Genomic DNA, 25,220 nt, shown 5'->3' on the forward strand with positions numbered 1-25,220 from the left:
CCAGGATGTATTGACTATAATAGGTTTGCAAAAGACAAATCAGTGTAGAAACTGCATCTCTTCATATAATAAATGCGGGTAACTAATTCTAATTGGTTTACCTCCTTGCCTAACACCAGGTCCCAAAGTAAGATAAAGGATGGTCTTCCATCAACACATGCTACTTATTGGACAAGAATGAGAACAGGTAGCTGCCTTTGCCAAAAGAAAATTCGAGAGCTTGCTGTTGTTCTATTCTGGTTGATTCTCACCCTGCACTCCTGGATGAGGACTCCTAAAACTAGTCTGTACATAAATGAAGAAAACAAACATGCTGTACTTAAGAACAAAAATACTAGAATTGGTATATTCAGTCACTAACAAGTTTGTCTGCGGGGGCAGAGAAGGGTAAGGCAACTCTTGAGAAAATTGGTATGGGAGGTAAAAATGCTTTTGCCCATCTCAAAATACTAGTTGCATTGCTCAGGTAAATTGAGATAGACAGCATTAGTGACTTACTAAAAATTAACTGCATCTGTATTTGATGTATTCTGACAACTATTTCACTATAAGATTAATCTTGAATATCTTAAATAATTTAAAGTGAGACAATGCAGATGCTATGCTATCCTAGCTGTCCTTAAAGTAGCAGATGTACCTATTCTGTTTTGTTGTGCTACACAATACTGCATTCCAACAGCAGTGAAAGTTGTGATGCTGAAATCACAGGTCGTGTTTTCTTGACCTCTTTAGTATGTACTTTTCACAAGTATCTCACTGTTTTTGATCAGTAAATAAATCTTCTTATAATCTGTACTGCTTATCACATGGAATTGTGTACATAATCCAAGCTAGTTCATAAATTTGTTACCAATGGTTCCTTCGTTTTTGGCCTTACCAACGAGGAGTATTGAGACATTGGAACATAAGTAGTACTCAACACAATCTTCTGCAAAAGGACATTTTTCTTTGTCCAATTATTTCTAGTAAATATTTGATGCAACCCAAATTTTTAGTAGGAAACAATCTTAGCTGCTTTTTGCTGTTGCTTATGGATGTTTCAGAAAGTATGACAGGTTTCAGAGTAACAGCCGTGTTAGTCTGTATTCGTAAAAAGAATTTTTTTCAGAAAGTATGTAACTCATATGAATAGCAACAATATCAAAGCAGATACAATTGAAGAAAAGCTAGATTGTATTGTGTAAAATGCGGAGTACTGGAATAATTTAACTTTTACCACTCATCAAAAAATAAAAATTGAATTCTGCCAAGCCAGCGTTACATATTGGTTATTGAAGCTATCTCAGATGTCCCAAAGAGCTCTTACAGCTACATAAATGTATTTTCATTTCTGATACCAAGTTATACAATATGTTTAACTAAAAAGTTCCAGTGCTTAAACCTTGACCCCGTGTATCTATGCCATCTACCTTCATTCCTATAGCCACTATTCACACTTCTATCCGACCACCGGAGTGATTATTCAAACCTGACTCAGGTAAGCGCTCATTAAAAGTTTCATCTGACTAAGGACGTCAGGATTTGTCCCTTTGTGATTTACTGAGGAGGAGGAGGAATCCCTTGGCTGAACAGACTAACATTGTTATAAATACTGGTTGGTGACAGAACTTCTGATCTGTCTTCTGCTGTGCAAACATAGAGCCCAGTCCTGCAGAGATTCAAGATGGGGAGTAATGTTACTCACCAGAGTAGTCCCAATGATTTAGTGGGAGGTGCTGTGTCTTCAGCAATAACTTTGTAAAAGTAATAGTCTTAGTATGAGACCATAAGGATTTTTGGTTTTCATGAAGTTAGAACATGTGAGGTTCAAGAGTGTGTTGTGTAGGGTTTCAGTCTGCAGTTTTGACCAGTAGGTGGAGAGAGTGGAGTAAATAGGAAAAGGTGTTATGAATATTCATTAAGGGGACAGGGCTTCTGCTCTCTGAATGCTATATGTCATAGTCTGCAGGAGGGGGAGAGAAAGTGGAGAAAATGCTCCTGACAAGTAGCTGTGTATGAAGGCAAGATTATTAGTGAGTAAATGACTGTTGGAGACCAGACTGTTCAATAGTGCTGAGAAAATCCTACAATGGTAAGACACAGGAAGCTGTCTTCCTTCCACATAAAAATCCACTGGCACCAGCAGCTCAGGGGATTGAAGAAGCTTTGGAACTCTATCATAAAGCCAACCTGAAACAAGATGGAAGAAGAGGGGATGCAGGAAAAATAAATTCTGAGCAAGCCGTGCAGCTGGGAGAAAAGCAATAGTGGAAGCAATACATGAGGTTTCCGATCTCCAAAATCCTCCCAGATCCAGGGAAACACACCAAAAAAACCCACCAACTCACAATCCAAAATCTAAACTTTAATAATTTCTATAAGAAAGTGAAGCAAAACTGTGTCAATGCAGGTGTATTTGGGGAGAGTGTGCATGTGCATAGAGACAAGGGACATGTTTTTAAAAGCACCAAATTGATTTAGGAGGCTAAATCCTACTGAAACATGGGCTCCTATGTCACTTAGGTGCTTTGAAAGTTTTATGGATTATGGCCAGCTGGGGAACAGTTTGGTTGGGCAAAAGAGCAGTAGAGATTTGCTTCTGGGTTGAGCTGGGGTCTTTATCACTTTCCAGGACCTGTTCCAAACCTACCAAGGATTAAGTGAAAAGATGGAAGCGTTCCAGAGTTCTCCCCAGACTAGAGTGTGAAACTAGTATTGCCAACCCCAATACTAGTTCAGAAATGAGTGAGACCCACCCTCCCAAATCATGTGATTGTTAAACAAGAACCCCAAATGTATTCTTCTTTATCTTCTTTTAACCTTTAGGTGTTGCTCAGGTCACATTTTCAAGTTCTTCTCTCTAACCATGATGACTAGAAACTTACTTTGTTTTTGAAAGACAGCTGAGATTGCTGTGTATCCACATGACCTCAGGAGCTGGGGCTTTAAGAAATACACCAAATGCTGCAAGGCTTGTGCTAAAATTGTGAAAGTTAGTGACCCTGAGATGTACCTGTACTTCAGCTGGGAGCACACTCCCAAACAGGCTGGGAGGGCTGAGGCTGCTATTTGTGCCAGGGAGATGAAACAGCTGGACTAAGTGATAGTGTTAAAATTGGAAATAAATAAGACCTTAACTAGTGCGTTCGAGAGAGGCTGAAGAAATTGCACAACAAATGCATTATTGATGCAGTCCTAGTGTAATTCTGTGGAATTGGTAAAGGTACATCAGGGATTAATTTGGCTCATTTTCATTGAAAAAGGCTGTATTTTGAAGAAATTTCAGATGTTTCATTATGAGGAAAAGATGTAATGAAAGTGTTGAACATTGTAACAGGTAGAGTTTTGGAGTCAGGGTAACAGTGTAAGAAAATGCAAGAACAGCACTTTCTCATAACCATTTATGGCAAGTTAAGAATTACTTGGATTACTCCCCTGGAGTACTTGACTGCTCAAAGTTTCCCTCTGCCTTTCTCTGAGTTTCTTCAAAGCATTGTTTTTGTCTTTGTAGATTTACCTTCTCTGGAGCTCAAACATCTTAGAGTTGATTTGCCTATGTGTTACCTTGTAGTTCCTCTCTTCCTTGTGTTCTATTTTTGCTCTCTACAGTCAGATCCCTCTTAGTTTGGATATATAAACAAAACCATCCCTCCCACAAAGTCACATTTGCCAGCTGCTTTGCACACTCTAGTAGGGTTTTGTCAAAAAAAATTTCGCTGATTTTTTTTTTTAACTACTCCTTCAACCTCTGAAGGGGAGAAATGATAGTAGTGTTTCACTCACTTTCTTAAACAAGCAATTTCAATTTTCCCTTTATTTAAACTAGACAGATTATTTGTATTACAATAGTAGCTAGAGATTCCAACTAAGATCAGGGCTATTATCATACCTAGCTTCTAAAGAACAGCAGTGAACAAAAGTCTTTTGCCTATATCATTCAATCCCAATCCAAACATGTTAATGAAAGATATAGTATTTAAAACGAGAGCTAAATAAGAGCTTATTTCATATGTTATGCCTTATAATAATGCAAACAAGGGTTTAAAAGAAGCACAATCAAAGCTTGCTGGTTTCATTCATTGGCACCCCATGCTTAAAGCAAAACCTATTATTCTGGTTAGTAAAATTTAATAAATAGTTCTTGAGATCCAATCTGCTTGGGACTCTCATAAAAAATAAATACAAGAACTGACCCTTCTGTAGTAGCCAGGATGATCAGAAATATCTTGGTAACCATCTGGTTATGCAGGCACTTATAGCCATGTTCCTACTATGGTTAGTTTGTATGTAAAGTGAAGAAAATGCATGCAGCCTAAATGTGAAAATTTTTCCTGTCCTCTCATTAACCATGGTTACAAAGACACCAGTCATCCTTTATTCCGTCACTATCTGAGAAATCTAGTATTGTTCCTTGCCTTTTTTTCTCAATAAGTTGGTAAGAGAATGCAAAAGCTCCTTGGGCTGAATTTAAGAAGTTTTGTGTCTAAGAAATATGCTATCAAGTCTAGTTGTCAGAGTCCAAATGCCAGAGGTAGGGTTTGAGGCAAAGCCAAAGATCAGAACCAGAGTCAGAAACCAAATGCCACAGTCAAGGGTCAAGACAGAGTCGGAGTCAGGAACCAGGCCGGTGTCAAAGAGAGATTATCAAGAGGGCAGGAGGAGGGTAGGCTCTGGGCTGGAGCTGTGGTGGGGCAGAACAGGAGCAGAGTTTGGCGAGAAATACAAGCTTAGGGAGGCAGAGTCCATGGGTATTTGAATAACCAGCAAGAAGCTGCTGAGTTTAAGAATCGGCCTTCTGGCTTCCTCAGCCAGTCGGGCAGGGTGCTCCATCAGGCAGCCTAGCTGGCTCGTTAAGGTGTCGGGAGTACTGAGCAGACACAGCTGCAGGGCCTTACTCCTGACATAAACTAAATGGTTTTATAACACCTCTTTGAAGAATAATTCAACTGGCCACTGCTTGCCATTTATCTGAAGTGAAATTACCTGTTCCAGGAAGTATTACATCCTGTAATTAGAGAATGACACATGCCTGGGGTTCTGCCAATTTATCAGAGATTGGGTTTTCCATTTATCTAAATTCATAAACTGCTGCACTTCCAGAGCTAGCCCACTGAGGAGAAAGCACAGTGCAGCTGTCACCCTTCAGGGCTTTGAGGAAGACTGACTAATCTTCATGTAAATCATTTCTTAAAAACTCAGATCAATTTGAAAAGTGAGGGACTGATAGCAATGGTTTGAGGCAGGGTTGGTATGGGAAGCTTCTCACCACCCATGCCGGCAGTATACCTCAATCCTGCTAGGTCAACACACCTGCTGATCCTGTGTAGACCCATGAAAGGGCCAGTGATCCCATATTGCTTGGCAGTTTTGGTAATGTGCCGTAATACACTCTTTTTTTGCATATGATCAGATATCCAGAATTTGAAACTAGACCCTCGGAGATGAGAGGCTAATGCTGTCACAGCTCCTATTTTTGTATGAATTTCAGCTCGTTTTCTTTCCCCATAAAGAGAGGTAATCTAAGGAGCATTCTAATTCTCCATTTACTATTACCGTTTTATTTTTTGTATTGAGGTAGCACCTAGGAGCCCCAGTCGTGGACCAAGACCCCATTGTGCTAGACACGGCACTAACACAACAGATAGTCCTTGTGCTGAGTGGAGAAAGAGAAAAGTGTCATAAGTAGTCGTAGAGTTTAAAGCCAGAAAGGACCCATCAGATCATCTAATCTGACTTCTTGTATATCACAGGTCACAAACACCACCCAGCACCCACACACTAAACCTAGCAACCAGAATTAAACCAAAGCAATACAGCTCTCAGACGACTAAACTAGTATGTGCCACAAACAAAGGATAGGAGGGACTGAGGTTTACCAATGTCTGAGGCCTCTGCAAGGGCAGGGAATTGATTTTATTTAGAGAGACCCAGGTAATCCTTGCAAGTGACTAGTCCCCCAGACTGCAGAGCTATGCTATAAAAACAAGCTGGCCCTGCCAATCTCACCTTCCTTCCAGACCCCACATGTGGCACTCACTTAAACCCACCAGTCAAGCACCTGAGAGAGAATTCTGATTACCCCCTCAGAGTATTGGCTCACTCCACCCAATGTCCCATCGCTGACACAACTTTTGCAAGTCAGTTGGCTTTGTTCGTGAGCAAGATTTTTAATTTGGGGGGAAATTATTTAGCAAAATTCCACTGAGGCATGTATTGGGGGCACAGGTGTGGAACATAGCCTTGCCTAAATCTATCCTTCTGGTCAGAATAATAAATAAGGGATTTTTTTTCTTCAGGGCCATTCCCTTTTATTATTCCCTTGTAGCTGAAATTTTACTTGTACATCTGTTTCATGAAATTCTCACATGCTCTTACAAGTTCTTCAAAAAAAAAACATAGTTGAGCAATACAAGCACCTTTAGTGTATTTTATTATTTTGAAACATTTATTTTGTAAGGATAAAGCTCTCTTATTTTAGGAAAAGCAGGGCTGGACCACTCAGTGGGATTGATGATATACATACCCTTTACTTCTGGGTCACCTCTTGATCAGGTCAGTCAGTAGTGGTCAAAAGTTGATCTCATTTGATGTCTTCAGTTGCCCTTGTGGAACAAGAGTGGTGGGCTCAGTCTAGTTCTCAGTGAACGGGCATCCACAGCACAAAATCTATCACCCTAATCAGAATGAATTGGCACTCTTGTTAGCAGTCTCACCAGAGGGGACAATGAATGAATGGCCTGTGGATTGTGAACAGAGATTTCTCCGGGTCTCGCAACCAGTATTGAAACACGTTGACAAGACGACGTGAGAGGTATGTTCTTCTGCTGTACATACTGTACTTTTGTAGGTGACTGGAGGACTTCAGGTTTCAGGCTGGTCTGTCATCTTTCATGAGTGCTACATTCACACTCAAGGAAGATTTCAGTTTCCAGATCCATTATGTAGCATTTATCTATGTGTTGGTTACATATGATGTCCACAAGCTCAAGTTTTTTCTAGTAGTAGATTCCTTTTAGATGTCAAACCGTCAATGGTTAATATGATCATGGCTAGCAAAATTCATAACTTTCAAGAAGCAAACACTGTCATGGCACTCCTTTGAAACATGCTCAAGCATTTAAAATTAATATTCATTCATTTTTAACTGGTGTCTTGATCATTGCAAAGGAATGGCCTCACGTGGCACGTTGCTAAATTGCTCATTAAAAGAAAAATGACTTTTCGGTTTGAGTTTAGCTCTTCTGTGCATGGCTATAAAAGGGAATATACCTCACTGGGGCAAAAGAATTGTTCGGTACATTAATAGAGCTGTTTCATAGAATAACAGAGTTGGAAGGGACCTCTGGAGGCCATCTAGTCCAACCCCCTGCCCAGAGCAGGACCAATCCCAATTAAATCATCCCAGCCAAGGCTTTGTCAAGCCTGACCTTAAAAACTTCGAAGGAAGGAGATTCTACCACCTCCCTAGGTAACGCATTCCAGTGTTTCACCACCCGCCTAGTGAAAAAGTTTTTCCTAATATCCAACCTAAACCTCCCCCACTGCAACTTGAGATCATTACTCCTTGTCCTGTCATCTGCTATCACTGAGAATAGTCTAGATCCATCCTCTTTGGATCCACCTTTCAGGTAGTTAAAAGCAGCTATCAAATCCCCCCTCATTCTTCTCTTCCGCAGACTAAAGAATCCCAGTTCCTTGGCCTTGACAACAAGGGCACACTGTTGACTCATATCCAGCTTCTCCAGACCTACCCCTAGGTCTTTCTCTGCAGAACTGCTGCCTAGCCATTCGGTCCCTAGTCTGTAGCGGTGCATTGGATTCTTCCGTCCTAAGTGCAGGACTCTGCACTTGTCCTTGTTGAACCTCATCAGATTTCTTTTGGTCCAATCCTCCAATTTGTCTAGGTCCCTCTGTATCCTATCCCTGTTTGTGGCAACACGATTGTGTTTGTTAACAAAAGTACGGTGATCAGTGTTATAACCAGAACTAAAAACAACAGACAAGGTAGCAGCTCCAGTCCCAGCAACCCTAACTATCACCCCTTCCATATTAATGCTCTTGCTCAGAGTACCTAAACTGAGAGGTGAGATGGTTAGCCAATATCTTTTTCTTTTTCTCAAAGAACATGTTCACACCTGTTTGCATCACTTTTTTCAGATCCAAAAGATAGATATGTAGATGTAATTAGGCAACATATCATTCACTGTTCTTTGAGATAAGTAGTTAACTACTTTCCCATCGCAAGAACTTGGGCTTATCTACACGGGCACTTTACAGCTCTGCAACTTTCTCACTCAGGGATGTGAAAAAACACCCCCCCCCCCCCGAGCACTTCAGTGTAAGAGGCCACCCTTCCTTGATGAGTAAACTGCAGTGTGGAGGAGCTGTGCTGGTTCCATAGATAAAGATATCATTCCCATATTTGCAAAAAGAAAAGGTATACTTGTGGCACCTTAGAGACTATCAAATTTATTTGAGCATAAGCTTTTGTGAGCTACAGCAGTGAGCTACAGCTGTAGCTCATGAAAGCTTATGCTCAAATAAATTTGTTAGTCTCTAAGGTGCCACAAGTACTCCTTTTTCCTTTTGCGAATACAGACTAACACGGCTGCTACTCTGATTCCTATATTTGACTCTGTGAGAGCATTACATAGACTAACATTGGAAATATCTTGAGGATATTGCACCATCCTGATGAAAAGGTCTATATGAGAAACTGATTTAATTACAGCATAAATGTATGCCAAGACTCTAATGGCTCTTGGCACATACACTATAATGTGAAATTCCCTTAACTGGAAAGGTGGGGAATTCATAAGAAATTCGGGATGATGCATAATTAAAAAACACATCTATAGCACTATAAACTTACATGAAGTTTTACAAATAGTTGGGTAAGTTTCCTGCCTGGAAGATATAAAATAAGGCAAACAAAGGCAAGGCACAGCCCAAGAGTATGAGAAAGGGAGGAGTTGGGAAATCAGAGGTGGTGAGTAGGAGCATTCTTGGAACAAGGGAGTTTCAAGAAGGGAGTGAACTGGAATAGGGAGAGAGCCATTGGCAGATAAGAGGGAGAAAGAGAGCGGAGAGGGATGGAAAGAATCATAGACTTTAAGGTCAGAAGGGACCATTATGATCGTCCAGTCCGACCTCCTGCAAAACGCAGGCCACAGAATCTCACCCACCCACTCCTGTAACAAACCTCTAACCTATGTCTGAGCTATTACAGTCCTCAAATCATGGTTTAAAGACTTCAAGGTGCAGAGAATCCTCCAGCAAGTGACCCATGCCCCATGCTGCAGAGAAGGCGAAAAAACCCCAGGGCCTCTGCCAGTCTTCCCTGGAGGAAAATTCCTTCCCGACCCTAAATATGGCGATCAGCCTGAGCCTGTGGGCAAGACTCACCAGCCAGACACCCAGAAAAGAATTCTGTGTGGTAACTCAGATCCCACCCCATCTAACATCCCATCACAAGCCATTGGGCATATCTACCGCTAATCATTGAAGATCAATTAATTGCCATAATTAGGCTATCCCATCATGTCATCCCTTCCATAAACTTATGAAGCTTAGTCTTGAAGCCAGATATGTCTTTTGCCTTCACTGCTCCCCTTGGAAGGCTGTTCCAGAACTTCACTCCTCTGATGGTTAGAAACATTCATCTAACTTCAAGTCTAAACTTCTTGATGGCCAGTTTATATCCATTTGTTCTTGTGTCCACATTGGTACTGAGCTTAAATAATTCTTCTCCATCCATGGTATTTATCCTTCTGATATATTTATAGAGAGGAATCGTATCTCCCCTCAGCCTTCTTTTGGTTAGGCTAAATAAGCCAAGCTCTTTGAGTCTCCTTTCAGCAGACACGTTTTCCATTCCTCGGATCATACTAGTCGCCCTTCTCTGTACCTGTTCCAGTTTGAATTAATCTTTCTTAAACATGGGAGACAAGAACTGCACATGATATTCCAGATGAGGTCTCACCAGTGCCTTGTATAACGGTGCTAACACCTCCTTATCTCTACTGGAAATACCTCGTCTGATGCATCCCAAGACTGCATTAGCTTTTTTCATGGCGATATCACATTGGCTGCTCATAGTCATCCTGTGATCAACCAATACTCCAAGGTCTTTCTCCTCCTCTGTTGCTTCCAAGTGATGCATCCCCAGTTTATAACAAAAATTCTTGTTGTTAATCCCTAAATGCATGACCTTGCACTTTTCACTATTAAATTTCATCCTATTACTATTACTTCAGTTTACAAAGTCATCCAGATCTTCCTGTATGATATCCCGGTCCTGCTCTATATTGGCAAGAGATGAAGGGAGCAGTAAAGCAAGGAGATTAGGGGGAAGAGGAGGAAGTCAGAGCAAAAGGTACAGGGAAGCAAAATTATGTAAAGCCTTGTAGATGAGGATGAGGGACTGAAATTTGATACACAGATAGTCAGGATGGCTAGATGGGGTTTCAAGAGGGGACGACCTGGAAGATATTGGAAAGATATTTTAAACAGTGCCCTTTAAAATAGACTTGAGTGGGAGAAATGAGGTCAGAGATTTATACTACTCCAGGCAATAAATAGCCAAGATGTGGGCAAGGGTTTAGCAGTAGAGTAATGAGGAAAGGGCACAATGGGTGGTATCAAAGGGCAAAAAGCAACACGACACAACATCAGGGAGTGTTGTGCTCTCCTTCACTGTCTTTAGACTCTCCCCAAGCCAGTTCTTTCATACAAGTTTTTCTGTCTACTTTTTGATACCTTGTGGCTTTGACGCTTTGTCTGTCTTGAATTTTTCTTTAGTGCCTATCAACGTAATAGCTGAATTCTCTCTAAATTGAATTGTTTCTAGCTAATTCTCTTGCCAGTCTTTTCCTTGTACTCTTCGGGATACTTCTGCTTCTCTTTGATTTAAAATGTTGCTCCTATTCTGAGACCTCCTGGCCAGGAGTATATCTTCTATTTCCTTGTCTATCATAGGCATCCTAAAAGTACCCATTGCTGCTAATATTACTCCCTCCTCCATGTTGTTTTTTACTGCTTGGAAATCCCAAGTATCCCAGTGTTTTGCAAAATCCACATTTATTCATGAGCTTGGCCTGTAATTTTCACAGGAGAGAGAAAAGAGGAGATAAGAGTTTGAATTAGATGAAAAATGCCCTATATTTCCTACTTCATTAAATATCTGCTTCAGGAAATCATCTCAACTTGGTTTGATAGAATGCAACAGAGAAATACGCCTCTCTTCCCAGTACCTAATTCTGTCCCCATTTAAGTAAATATCAAAATTTTGGCTGACCTCAGAAGAAATAGGATCAGATGCCCAGTGATTTCCCTGATCTTAATGATTTTTATATCTTTCGTATTTTTTTCCTGGTGAAAAAAGCCAAGTCTGTTTGCTCTCTTTTGTCACTACAACGTTTTGGCTTATCCAGTTTATTGAGAGATCTTTATACGTGCTCTCCAGAAGCTGCAGATTATGACAAACATGCTCCATTGCAACTACAGCAGAATCGCCTATTGCTTTCCTCTGGTTTTGTTTTAATTTGACCTGCAGGGAACTAATTGCAGGAGATGAATGCCGAGTTTGATTTTAACATAGTTGGGACGTCAAATGTCCCTGCTTTCTCGCCATGATCATAATGTCTTTGTTGAAGGAGAAAAAAGCACATATTTTGCCTCATTATCAATATTACAAAGCTCACTTTGAACAGAAGTGGATGAAAATGTTTTGAAAATTTGCATATTGAATCTAAAGGTCCTTAATTTTCTTCTTTTGTTTTATTTTCCTTCTTGACTCTTTAATTCTGAGAGGATTTAGCAATAAGAAAGGATTCCCATAATATTGATGGCAATGTCACTTACTCAATGTTGCTTTCTAGAAAATCTAAAACTTCAGCTTTTTTTACTTTGGGTTCAGAAAAACATTCCTTTTCAGGAAAGCAGTTAACCATGCTGTTGTTAAGCAAGTGCTTTCCTGAACTGGGTCCTGAGTGACTGTGCTGCCTAAAGGTTGAATGGACACTTTTTTGAAATACTTTGCTGATCAGAAGTGCATCTGAACAAACAAATGCGTGCACGCACACAAATCAGTTTAAAGCTGAAATTGAATTTCTTTGTTTGTTTGTGGGTTTTTTGTGTTTTTTTTTGTTTTTTTGCTGAAATGAAAAACCAAAATTTTGTTCAGGTCAAACAAAATGTTTTGAATGTCAATTCAAATCAGTTTCATTTTGCAAATGTTGTTTTGAATCTGCATTTCATCTGATCAGACAATGCTGATTCACAACAAAATATCGAAAAGGTTCATTTTGACATTTTTGAAACAAACCACGTGAACATTTCTGAAATTTTTGTTTTCATTTTTTCCACTGAAACTATTTGCTTGAATTCAACTCACGTTCGCGAATAGATTCAGTGCCCCCAAACACACACTTTTCGGTGAATTTGCTATGTGCCAAAAAAGTTCACCCAACTCTAATCATAAGTCATGCAGCCACCCCAAACTCGTGCTGATAAGACCTTCAGCATTAAACCACTTCAGTATTTCTTTTTCTTTCCTATATAGGTTATGGATTCTAAGAGTGAAAGACAATTAGAAAATAGTCTCCCTATCAGTTGTTATAAGGTCACCATGGTATCTGTATGCCTTCCAAGAGACATCAAACAAAAATACCCTTTTTAATCTCTGCTAGCCAGAGCAAGTTTAAAGTTATTGCTGGGATTTTTCAAAATGTATATTTTTTATTAATTGAAGTCAACAGAACTACATTATACCAGGCAGATAAAGCATAAATATGCTGGTATGATTGAAAGGGTTATTTTGGGAAAGTTAAATTGAAGAGATTCAACTCTTAAACCACTTGATTTAATATGAGCTAACTTCTGCTCTCAGATTAGCTTTAATCCAGAACAACTCACAGAAGTCAATGGAGTTATTCCACATTTCTGTTGGTGTAGCTGAAACCAACTGTGAAGACATTTCCAATCAAGAGTACCTCCTACAGTACCGCCTGATGGTTTAAATGTAATAGTATTGTTTTTGTCATTTATAATGCACTTTAAAGAAAACAAAAAAACCTATTTGACTAATGGGGTTAGTGGGTTGGTTTTTGGTTTGGGTTTGTCCTTTGAAAGGAAGTGAATTCCTAGAGAAGAGAGCCAGAACTGAGAATTGTAAACTATGAAGTAAAAGATGAGCTGCAAAAAGCCACGGACTTTGCTTGTTCCACCATGATCCAATGATCTAAGTATTATAGGGATGAACCTATGATTGTTAAAATCGGTAGCAAGACTCCCAAAGAGAGTGGTGCAGGATCAAAGTTTATATGTGTACCCTTGTGCTATCAGTGGACAGGCTGAGAATATAATGTTAAGCAGCATCAAGCCTCTGCTGTCCAGTTCTTCTTTCTCAACATCATTAACTGAACTGTAGAAAGACTTACATCATGAAAGGCTTTAGCAGTGATGCAAACTGAAGAGTTTGCAGCAGGCTGAACCAGTAGAATTTTGGCTGTCTAATTTGCCCCATTGTTGAGGCATGAATATTTGTAATGCACTTTGAAAATAACATTGCTATGTGTAGTAAGTGCTGTTATTTTTTAAATTTTTGTTGGTGGTGATGGCAGCTCTGGCAAATCTCAGTATCAAGCAATGTCAATCATCAGATTTTCTAGATATATCAAGATACACTAATCAACATGCTTCCACATTCGTTCAAGTAGCAAGCTCTAAATGCATATAAGTAGGTAGTCAGATTTGAAACTGTTACACCTGAACACTGGAGATAGGCCAAATCCAGAATCTGGATTCTGAACCCTTTGAATTTCAACTTGTGTGTATGGGAAGAGACGTCAGAGTCCCTGGATTGGAACTGTCCACTCTAGTTTCCTTTGCAAGCAGATCCAAGTCCTGAAGGAGTCTATGTTCTACTTCAGATTCTAATGCAGCTGAAACCTCACAAGAAGAGCTAGTCTCATGAAATTTCTACCATTTGAAGGATAAAATTTTCAAGGATAATGTTTGAGATTTTGCTGCCGTAGGACCCGAATCCCTACCTGATCTCAAGCTGAATGCAGCTCCACAGCTCATCCCTACTTAAAACTAGAAAAGACATTCTCAGTACATGCCTTCCGGACCTTGATTCTGTATGGAGTTTGATGGATATCTTTATCTCAGCTGTATTTGCAGATATGATAATGATCAAGAAGTTAATAATAAACCCGAAGATACACTGTTTGATCAGAAGTCTTATTATTTTGTTGAGTTGACAGCACTATAGACAATAATTTTGATGTAAACACCAGGGTGATTTTTTTTAAAAGTTTTTTCAGTACCAATCACCTCTTGATACCTCTCATCCATAGCTCACCCAGACAATTCTCGAAGCATACATTAAAGCTTATGCAATGTTGTTCAACAAAGCTGGTACAGTCCCAACAAAAGAAGGGTCCAAAGCTGAAACCCTGAATGCAAACACCCCTGAATGCTCTGTGCTCAAAATCCAGAATCCCAGTGTTGTACATTGGGCCAATCGTTAATACAAATGGGACTTCTTGGCAGCCAGTCATTTCTTAGCTTGGGAAGGGCTGGTCCTTTCTGTAGCCTGAAGGGAAATACAAAGGCCAAATCTCCACCCATTATGAACACAGCATTCGTCCTTTAGTATACCTTATAAAAGCACCAGTTTATATCTGAAAGCAGACCAAAAACATTGCTTCAGTCTCCCTTCAAAGAAACTGCCTGACTAGCTGGAAGAATGAAGCTCTTCACGCTCTTTGGCTTGCTGTCTGTCTTGATCCTGTGCCTCAGTGTTTTCTCCACAGAAGGTACAGTAACCTCCTACTAACCATATCCGTGATGCTTTTATTTTTTCCTAGTCTTTCATTTTTCAACTTAAAGTACATATTTTGCTATTTTTAGGCTGATTTCACAATCTCTAAAACTACCAACACCTGGTACTTTTGAGAAGGAGTTAGACCTGAATTTGGTCTTGCACCAGAGCTTTCCATTTGTTTTATACTGTTAGCTCTGCAGTGCAGAGGTAATCTGTCTTGCTCTCCGTTGCACAGTGTCTAGTATGATAGTTTAAAACTTTCATCAGATAGGTAACCTATTGTTGTGTTTCCCAGAGAACACCTATTTGGCAATACTTTCATGTGAACGCTATTATAATCATATATTTTCTGATTAGTTCACACTGTGGAGTGCACAAGAGTGGGCAAGCCCTCCCCAATAATTAGTGTGGTCACAGAACTCCTCTAGCCCAAGACCACTTTATTGCAAGAGCAAATGTTATAATGTTATAACACTGTGTGTAGACGTGGCATCTCCTGCTGATGCTTCACCTATCTCAAACTCTCCTCTCTCACCCTCCAGTCCTCAGATTCACTTCCTGTCCTACCAGGTCATCCACTTTGCACCTTGTGACTGTCTCTTTGTAATGGATTTAAATGAAGCATACTGTATTAAAAACAAATCTTATTGTACAAGAGCTCAGTATGCACAGTTCAGATCTAGTGATCAAGGAAAAACCAAGGTTTAAATGACTAGGTCTCGTCAAAGCAATTCTCCCTACTCCCCAATGTGCATTGCAAATCTATCATTTCTTTGCCTAAAGCAAAAAGAAAAGGAGGACTTGTGGCACCTTAGAGACTAACAAATTTGTGTGAGCATAAGCTTTCGTGAACTACAGCTCATTTCATCAGATACATGCAGTGGAAAATACAGTGGGGAGATTTTATGTACACAGAGAACATGAAACAATGGGTGTTACCATACACACTGTAATGAGAGTGATCAGGTAAGGTGAGCTATTACCAGCAGGAGAGCGGGGGGTAGGGGAGGAACCTTTTGTAGTGATAATCATGGTGGGCCATTTCCAGCAGTTGACAAGAACATGTGAGGAACAGTATGGGGGGGGGGGAATAAACATGGAGAAATAGTTTTACTTTGTGTAATGACACATCCACTCCCAGTCAAAGGCTCTAAGGTGCCACAAGTACTCCTTTTCAGACTAACACGGCTGCTACTCTGAAACTTGCCTAAAGCAGTTTGTCATGCATTGACTGTATTGACTGCCAGCATCTGACATTTCAGAGAGAGAGAGAGAAAATCTTTGTGATTTACAGTACTTGGCCAATTGTATCAACTAGCAATGACGGGTGAGCAGCAAACTCCATTCCTGTTTCCTGCTGGTGGTCAAGTTCTACACTGAAGCATTGCTGTTGATGATCCTTTTACTATGTGTTCTGCTTTGCAGTAAAGCTCCAGCTATCTTTGCTCAGATTTTCTATAAATGAAATAACATCAGTATCTATAGATTATATTCAGATATACACACGTTTATTATATTCTCTATATCCTTTGGCAACCTGTTGTTTTTCACCCTTAGGTCGGTACAGTCGAAAACACTGCTGCAGACGGAGTCCAAAAATTCGCAAAGGTAATAATAATATATCTGAGTTTTAGGTAGATTAATTACTTGGTATTTATAAATTAATCATAATATCTAGCACCATAGTGTTTTTTATCTGTAAATCTGACAGCACTTTCACAAAGGCAAGTAAGCAATATTAGCCTCGCTGTACAAACGGGGAAAATGTGGCACAGAGAGGTTAAGTGACTTGCCAGTATCATGCAATAAATCAGAGGCTGAGCTGTGAATAAAAGCCATGTCTTCTAATTTTCAGTCCTGTGCCATATCCAGTGGATAACACTGCCTCCACTTGAAGATGCTAATTGCTAGATAAGTTTTCAGTGTTAGTATTAGTTCAATAGAAAGAGGAACAACAGAAAACTTTAGTATTACTGGTATGAGATGTGTGTGCTCTTCTCAGTATAATCAGCTATCCTCAAACCTTCAGTGTTCTACAGGAATTTGGATCCATCACAATATCACCATGAGTAGTTCACCTTTCTTTCTTCCATACATGGTCCTTTATCAAGCTTTTAGCCTTTTCTCCCCATCTCTCTCCTAACTCCTGTCATAATATGTTAGAGTCTTGAGCTTGGGCACAAGTTTTAAAAGAGTGGGTGTGTAAAGGAAATATATATATGAGAGGAATCATAGAATATCAGGGTTGGAAGGGACCTCAGGAGATCATCTAGTCCAACCCCCTGCTCAAAGCAGGACCAATCCCCAATTTTTGCCCCAGATCCCTAAATGGTCCCCTCAAGGATTGAACTCACAATCTTCGGTTTAGCAGGCCAATGCTCAAATCACTGAGCTATCCCTTCTCCCCTCCTCCCCCCAAAAAGGAGCAGGCTGGGGAGAAGATGACTGTTATTTTATTCCACTGAGGTTCATATATTGCCCCCTACCCACTGATATCTGAGCACCAAGATGCACACTGCTATTTGGCTATTATACCTGTTTGCACAGCACAAGAGTGAGTAGAAGTGAAACCACTTTAGGACACATAATAAAACAATCAGAGAAGGCTAATTCACTCCTGTTTTAATGTGTAATGACCATCTATCAGTACCTGCTATGCAAAAAGTGTTGCTATTGTTTTGAAGGCAGGTGTAAGATTTTTCTGACATTGGTGTTTCTTATGAATAAGAAAAAAAGAGAACGCACAATAGCAATTAGGTCATTCTGTGGTTTGCATGGTCCTTCTCTTGTCCTTTGTCTGCTCAGGTCCCACTTAGATGTCCACGGCATTCTCAGGGCATATTTTATTATAGATTAAATAAAGCACATCTCTGTAAATCAAATACAACTTTTATTTTGTTTCTGTTCAGCTTGCCCCACACCCTGCAGCTCACAAATATCCAACTCAGCCTTAGCAGAAAAGTTTAAGAATTGTGTGGGCAGGAGTGCGCTCATATTCAGATGGAACTGAACTGTTTCTAATAAGATTCATTTCCTGCTGTGACACACTGGAAGCACATGTTCCGTAGGGAAACAGGAAAGGAACATTGTTTAGCATGAGCAAGACATGGAAGTATTCACAATTTAAGCTGTGTTGGTCAGTAAGATGCACAGACCAAGATTTTCAAAAATGAAAAATACTGACCACTCACCCGCAGAGAATCAAGCTACTTTAAGATGTCTCTAGTTGAGTACCCAAAATCACCAGTCATTTTTTAAAAGCTTAACCATAGCTCTATGGTATTTTTGAGGGTATTGGTGTTTATTGTCAGAAGCTACATCTACTTTTGGAGCTGGGGGTGGGATCCCCAGCTTGAGTGCAAACACACGCACTAGCTGTCATAGAGCTGGCATGCTAAAAATAGTAGAGAAGCCATGATAGCAGGTGTTGGGTATACATGAGTGGCAGCGTGGGCTACCCACCCCACTACTGCCATGCTGTTGTGGTGATACTGCAATGTTTAGTGAACTTGCTCAATGAGATCTTGCCCAACTATGACTACTTGAGCTGGGAATCACACCCCCAGCTCCAGGTGTAGCCATAGCCACAGTTAGGATCTCAGTGTAAGTATTCACATCTGCAACTAAGCATTCACTTTGTGCATTCTCTTTTATTTGTTTAAAATTTCCTGTATTACCTGCCCATTCTTGCCAGTCAGCTCACTTGTTGGGATGTTCACAAAATGCGAACACGCAAAGCGTGTATTGATGTATTTTCCTAGTTCTAGTTAACGATACGTTTGGCAGCTAAAGAAATATTTCCTAAAGAAGAAATACAGTTTCAAAGCTGCTTTTCAAAACACCTGTCTCCATTTCACTAGTTAGTGAATGTGGTGGTTGACCCAAAATAAGACCCTGCTCCTGAGCGTACTCCCTGCTTGCTTTTCTGCATGTCAGTGGTCTCGTTAACATAGGTGAAGCACATGCATACGTCTTTGCAGATCAGTCTCTGTAGTCTTTAGAAATCATTACATATATAAAGGGCTAGAGTAAATATTGCAGAATAAAGTTTTTAATTTTATTTTTTTTTCAAATTAATTTTGAAATTACCCTTTTGTTTAAATTTCTTAAATTTACCTTTTGTTAAGGTTAATTTGTTTATTTAGGCTTAATCTTTTGTTAAAGGTTTTTGTTAAGGTTTAACTTTGGTTAAATTAATCCTTTTTTGTTTGTTTGTTTTAAGTATAGAACTTGGCCTACCTACAATAATCTGATTTCTCTTAATTTCCTATGAGTGGCTGATCTTTCAGTCCTATCATCATCAATTTATTACTATAGTTGCATTCTGTGTGTGCTCATTTTCATTTTTATATTAGTTTTTTTCTTTAAGTACTTTTACTCTTCTTTGTATTTAGATGAGCTAGCTAGAAGTCCTCATATGTTGTATTCCTCTGGAGTTTTCTTTTAATCAGTGAATGTGGCTGATACTTTCAAATGGAAGGCTTATTTCACCTAGTGGCATGAGCTTGATCCAATGAGAGGTTATGTACACTAGATTGTACAATGCAAGCCAAGAACACTAAGCACCTGACAGGATCATTCCTGTGACCAGAGGAATATGATTGTTTTTATTGACTTGGCAAACTGGGGATGGTGCCAATTCCATCTTATCTGCATAGCGTGAAGATGTGATTCTCTCAGAAGTATGGTTTAATTATCATGTGGAATAGAGCCAGAGGATTTTTCTGGATACTGATGCAGTTACGCCCTGCAGCATTGCCAGTGCGTTCCTAGGCAAGCCTGAACACACTTGGCATTGTTACTCTCCTTTTCAATGTAGGTCAAAGAGAGGAAGAGTTCATTGTTTGCTGCTGGTTGGGATAGGCGGGAATGGATGCTTTATTCTGGTTGAATCTACTATCTCTCCAGAGCACTGAATTGAAATCTCCAGTCTTTGTTAATATGACTGAGAAATCTTCTAGGGTGTGAAGATCTGACAAGTATTTCAAACTCCATTTGTAAAACAGTCATTTGCTTTTTCTGATTGGTTTTTGGAGGTGCTAATGGAGTAGAATGTCCCTCAGGTGAGAGGGCCTTTTCAGTGTGCCCCTTTACAAATTCTTCCATGTGCAAATACCCATAGGTTTCATGGATCACTGGAGAGGGCTGTGCTGGGAAAAAGAGGTCCATGGAAAGAGCTCCTCATAAAAATCTACAAAGTCACCACATTGTCCTTAAATTCCTCCTCTGCCATGATGCCTACAAAAACTCATTGATGGTTAGACTGACAGCTGGTGTGCTGTGACCTCTGCTTCTTGCATTGTTTAACTCTCACTCTTCCCTCGTGCTCCCCAGTCTGTCTGTATCTTTCTGTTGTCTTTTGCCACATAGTCAGATTGTAATCTCTTCAGAGTATGGGTTTGCTCAATTCCCAGCACAATGGGCCGCCTGCTGCTGCTGTTGTACAGATAATTAATAAATAATTATCAGTAGCTCCCCTTTCTCCAGTGCTCAAAGTGTACCTCTTAATTATAGGTTCACCTATACAAAACCACCAGATCTGAACCCACTCTGATCCTGATCTAGAGACAAACTTTAGTGCTCAGTCTTGTCAAAATTGGTCAGACCAGCATTCATATATGATTCCGGATCTGAACTTCCCAGCCCAGGCCCATCTCTTTTGTGCTGATATTGAATACTGGGGTAATGGTAGATCTTGTGTCATAGGCTTACCTGCTGCTTTCTCTTTAAGTACGAATGATTTTTTAAAACTTTTTTAAAGACATTTTGAACACAAACAAGGTAGTTGTTCCTTAAGCATTCATTGACTCCTGTTGCTTTTTCCCCAGCTCAAGTCATACTCATCTGAGGTTTGGTCTAAGCTTAAAACTACCAGCATAGCTATGTCAGTTAGAGGTGTGAAATAAACCACATCCTGGACTGACATAGCTATGCCAGCAAAAACTCCAGCGTAGACACAGCTATGCCGACATAAGAGTGCGCCTGTCAGCATAGCTAATGTCATTCAGGGAGATAATAGTGTTTCTATCCTAGCAGAAAATCTTCTTCTATTGCAGTGTACATTGTATCTATACAGTTACTCTGGGATTATGTCTGCAATGGCCTTAGTGTAGACATAGCCTGAAACGTCGGGCAACCAGATCTGGGGATCCAAATAGTAAGTATGACTTTAGGGGGAAAATAAGCAACCAGTTTCAGATTAAATTTTAACAAAGATCCTGATTGCCTAAATATAGTTCTAATACCAAAACTGAGGCAATAAAAATGATGGAAAGTACAGAACATGCAATATTGTCCACCAGATAGTTCATTCTAAGTGGACTAGAGTGCGAGGTGGGGGTAAGCCAGCATGCACCAGTTCATTTGCTGTGAGTCATGGGTTAGAGTGAGAGGGTAGTTTTGTCCCTATGCCCATCCAGTCCTTTGTCTTTCTGCGGAGACGGCCAACAACAGTGACAAATACAATGGCAGTTTCTATGATGGGACATCTGTCCATTGGGAATTAGTCTCTTCCATCAGCCAAATGGTGAAAGACTTTGCATTCTATTATCAATCCCCTAAAATATTCAATCCTTCTTTTGGCGTCTAGAGTATATAAAGTAAATGGATATTTTCAGATCACTGATGTTCTTAATAGTAGGCTGTCAGGGCCTGGTCCAAAGCCTGTTCAAGTCAATGGGAGACTTTCAGCTGACTTCAGCAGACTGTGGATCAGACTCTGGTGTCAATCATTCTAAAGAAGCGGGTTGGTATCCAAAGACTGAATTTTCTGGGACAAGGTAAAGGCTTCAATGTGTTCTGTTGCTAAAAATGTACACATTTCTGTATGCTTGTAGTTAAACATTGCCTCCCTTCTCTCTCTCCTTTCCATCTGTGTTTTACAGACATGGCTGGCCAACTAAAGAGACACCACTGCAGACCATGTAATCCCCTAAAAAAAAAACCCATGCTGCCTCGGAAAACAGGACCGCTTCCTCAGAGTTAAAGTGAACAGCTTCAGCAGCGCGTAAAAGGCCTGTGGTCCATGGCAGTCTGGCTGCTGCCACATCTCATAATACTTTTACTTCATTTGGGGCCTTCTGTGGGGGAATCAGGAGTGTATTTGCTTTTCAGTCACTAATGTTCATCCATTCATAGCGTTCTCACCTCTCCTTTGCATACGGTTAAAACTCTCCAGCTGGGGTGCTAAAGCCTTTCTGTGAAGTGGACTGTCATTGGTCTTCAAGATTTCCACAGTTACACATCAGCCCTCCATTCCATTAGTGGATCTCTCCCAACAAGTGGTAGAGCAAACAGATCCGGCTAGAAAGCCTTCCACACTACCACTCTGTGTGACATCATTGTGGCACAAAAACCTGTGCTGGGGAGGGACTGTTTGTTTTTCTGTGTCGTCATTCAGTTTTTTTCCCTAAATCCACGTTTCTGGAAATGATTTATTTTAGATCTGCAAATGGATCACAATTTTAGACAGATGTCTAGGTGCTGAAATTTGCCTCTATGCAGAGGACCTGGATGAAGCCCACCAAGGCAACACTTTAAGTCTTACATGGGTGTGTTTAGAATTTCTGCTGGCCCTTTCCAGAGAGCTAAATTTCTCCCACGTGAGAGAGAGCTCCCCCTTTTGAGCAGGAGCTGAGAACCACAACACAGGGGCAAACAGGTCAATTTGAAGTATTCATTAAGGGCCTGATACAAAGCCAGTGGGAAGCTTTTCACTGACTTCACTGGGCTTTGGATCAAGTTCCAAAATGCAGATGCCTTATCTCTAGGAGAATGGCATTATTTGGTTGATGAGCAATATTCAGAAAACCCCTTAACATTAATTATTTAACCCTGTCCTTTCTGAAGCACTCTTGAATTTAGTGTTTCATGGCACATAAACAAAAGCACATTTTGAAAGGGTGGAATAGAATGATACCAAGGGATTGAAAAATAAGGACAACAGAAAGTGCACTCAAACCTGACTGGCAGGGCTCGTTTGCAGTTAACTATAAGTACTGTGGTCCCCAGTTCAGACATTAGATGGGTTCCATCATTTCTTACATTTACATTTCTGCTTGGTGTTTAATATTCTCATTGTAATATAGGCTCTCTATCTCCATGCTCAGGAACTACAGAATTGGCTTTCAACAGAGATAGGCAGGTGCCAAATGTCATTAATCTCAGAGGTCAGAAATGTAAATCAGCTGTTTGAATATTCTGGTTCATTGGCACATATGTTAATTTCAGTTTTGTCATTGTTTTGTAGTTTGTTGAATGAATGTGTCTAATACAATTAAATGTAATACATGTATCTTGGACTGTGATCTGTTTGGGGCAAGGAGGTTGACTTACTCTTTAAAAATCACAATGCACATTTATGGGTCTGAAGAAATTATTTTCATAGTAATAACCAGTACTGGGATTCTGGTCTCTAACGTTTAACCCCATTCGTTTTCATCTCTAAGCAAGTGACATGATTCTCTGAAAAAATTAGCCCTTTAAAACAATGTAATTGAAACTTAGTGCCAGCTGGGAGAGATGATGATGGTGGATGCTTCCACAATAACCCAATCCCAGTTGATGGGAGAAGGGGAAGAAAAAGAGTTTGAAACTGGATAACAAAAACTTAAGTTCAAAAATACATTAGCAACAGTGGAAAAATATATTCTGTGGAATATTTTCCATGAAATGGCCTGACTCTCTGCAAACTCTTACACATCTGAGTTACTTTATTTATATCTATAGTCAAACTGAACTCAGTAGGACTACTTGCATGACTAAAGTTACTTGAGTACAGGAATATTTTCAGCATCAGGCTCTAATCCTGAAAGGACAAACTAAAGTATTTTACTACCTAGTAGCATGCAACTAGAATCTGCACATGACATAAGTTACAAGTACCTGTTCTTCCCTTCCCTTTCTTTTCTCTTGGATTATGTATGTTTTACATTACCTAGATCTAAAAGTATTTTACTTACTGCATTTAAAATAGGCCAATAAATATATTATACAAAATCTGTCCTAGCTTATCTGGCTAATGTATTAAGTTAAATACGTTTAAACAGAACAACCATGTACCCTACAAGTTACAATAAAGATACTTTTGACTGATCCCTGTGTTTGCCTGAATAAGTGTTGGACTCTGAGCTTCTGTGATTCATGGAGTGACCCATGTGATAGTCCAATAACTGGAAATTTGAAAGAGGGTAGTAAAAGCAGTAATATTAAAAAGTAAACATCATGACACAGGCAAGAGTCTTTATCTGAAAAGGAGGAAGAAGGGTTCTGACTTCTTTCAAAAGCAGTTGTTAGAAGAAATAAAACGGTACGCAATCATGTTTCTCTTATACCTGAAGGAATGAAAAGAAGATTATTATGTAGCCACTGGTCATGGTGTGTTGTTTGTCCCCCCACTATACTCAGTCCACAGAGGACGAAAGTCTGTTACTCCTCAGTGCTAGAGAGCTTTTGGTTCTTTAGCTCAAGTTGTAGACTCATGATTTTAGCTTTGGTGGTCTCCAGTTCAATCCCTGTTGTCGGCCAAGATGGTGGCATTTACAGCTGTGTCTGCTAAATTAACAATATTGTACATGGATAACATTTCCTCTAATTGCTATGCATGCTCATCAGAGTAAAGGAACAAAATCCATTCTCTTCTCCCTTACTCTACCAAAGGATAAGCATGTTATAGTTCATATACTAATTAAGAGCAATGAGTAGGTACATGAAATATACAAGGACAGAAGGGGCACAAAAAAAAAGCACCACCCTGCTTTTTGGTCAACAGCCCTTTAAGTACAGAAGAATCAAGGGGTCAGAGGAGGCCCAGGCTACCCCATTCCAAATAACACCAACTGTACAAAAACCCTGGTGACAGCAGGAGCAGACATAGGAGAGAGGAAGTGGTACCAAGGTAAGGCTGAGTCTCAATGAGAAGAGACAGCTGTCTCTTTAAGGATCCAGGGCCAGGAGCCTTATAATGAAGGGTAGGGTAAGATTCCCCTCCCTTCCAATCAACCAATTAATCCCCCAGCCAATCAAAACAAAACCCTGCAGGAAAAGCAGCACTTAAGAGCCCTGCTCTCAGTGAGGGAGTGCTCCTGGAGGGAGATGCTGCTCTGCTGGTAAACTGGCAACCCCCTGGAAGTTCTCATCCTAGGCTGTGGGAGAGCAATGAGAAACTACTCCACTCAGAAGACACTGGCTGCTTTCAAGGTTTGAGTTTAAAGTAATTTTGATTTTAAAATACATTGGCAGCCAGGCCACGTGGGGCTGGTGCCAGGAAATATAAAGAGCCCACCAAGGAACGGACAAGCTCCAGGCAGTAAGCTCACCACAGTCTTGATCCAGTTCACCAATGTACAGACACAGAACAAGAGTGCTGCCATCTTACCTCTCACTAAGAACCTGACCCAGAGCCCAGTGAAAT

Source organism: Natator depressus, chromosome 7 (genome assembly GCF_965152275.1).
Source record: "Natator depressus isolate rNatDep1 chromosome 7, rNatDep2.hap1, whole genome shotgun sequence".
NCBI lineage: Eukaryota > Metazoa > Chordata > Testudines > Cheloniidae > Natator > Natator depressus.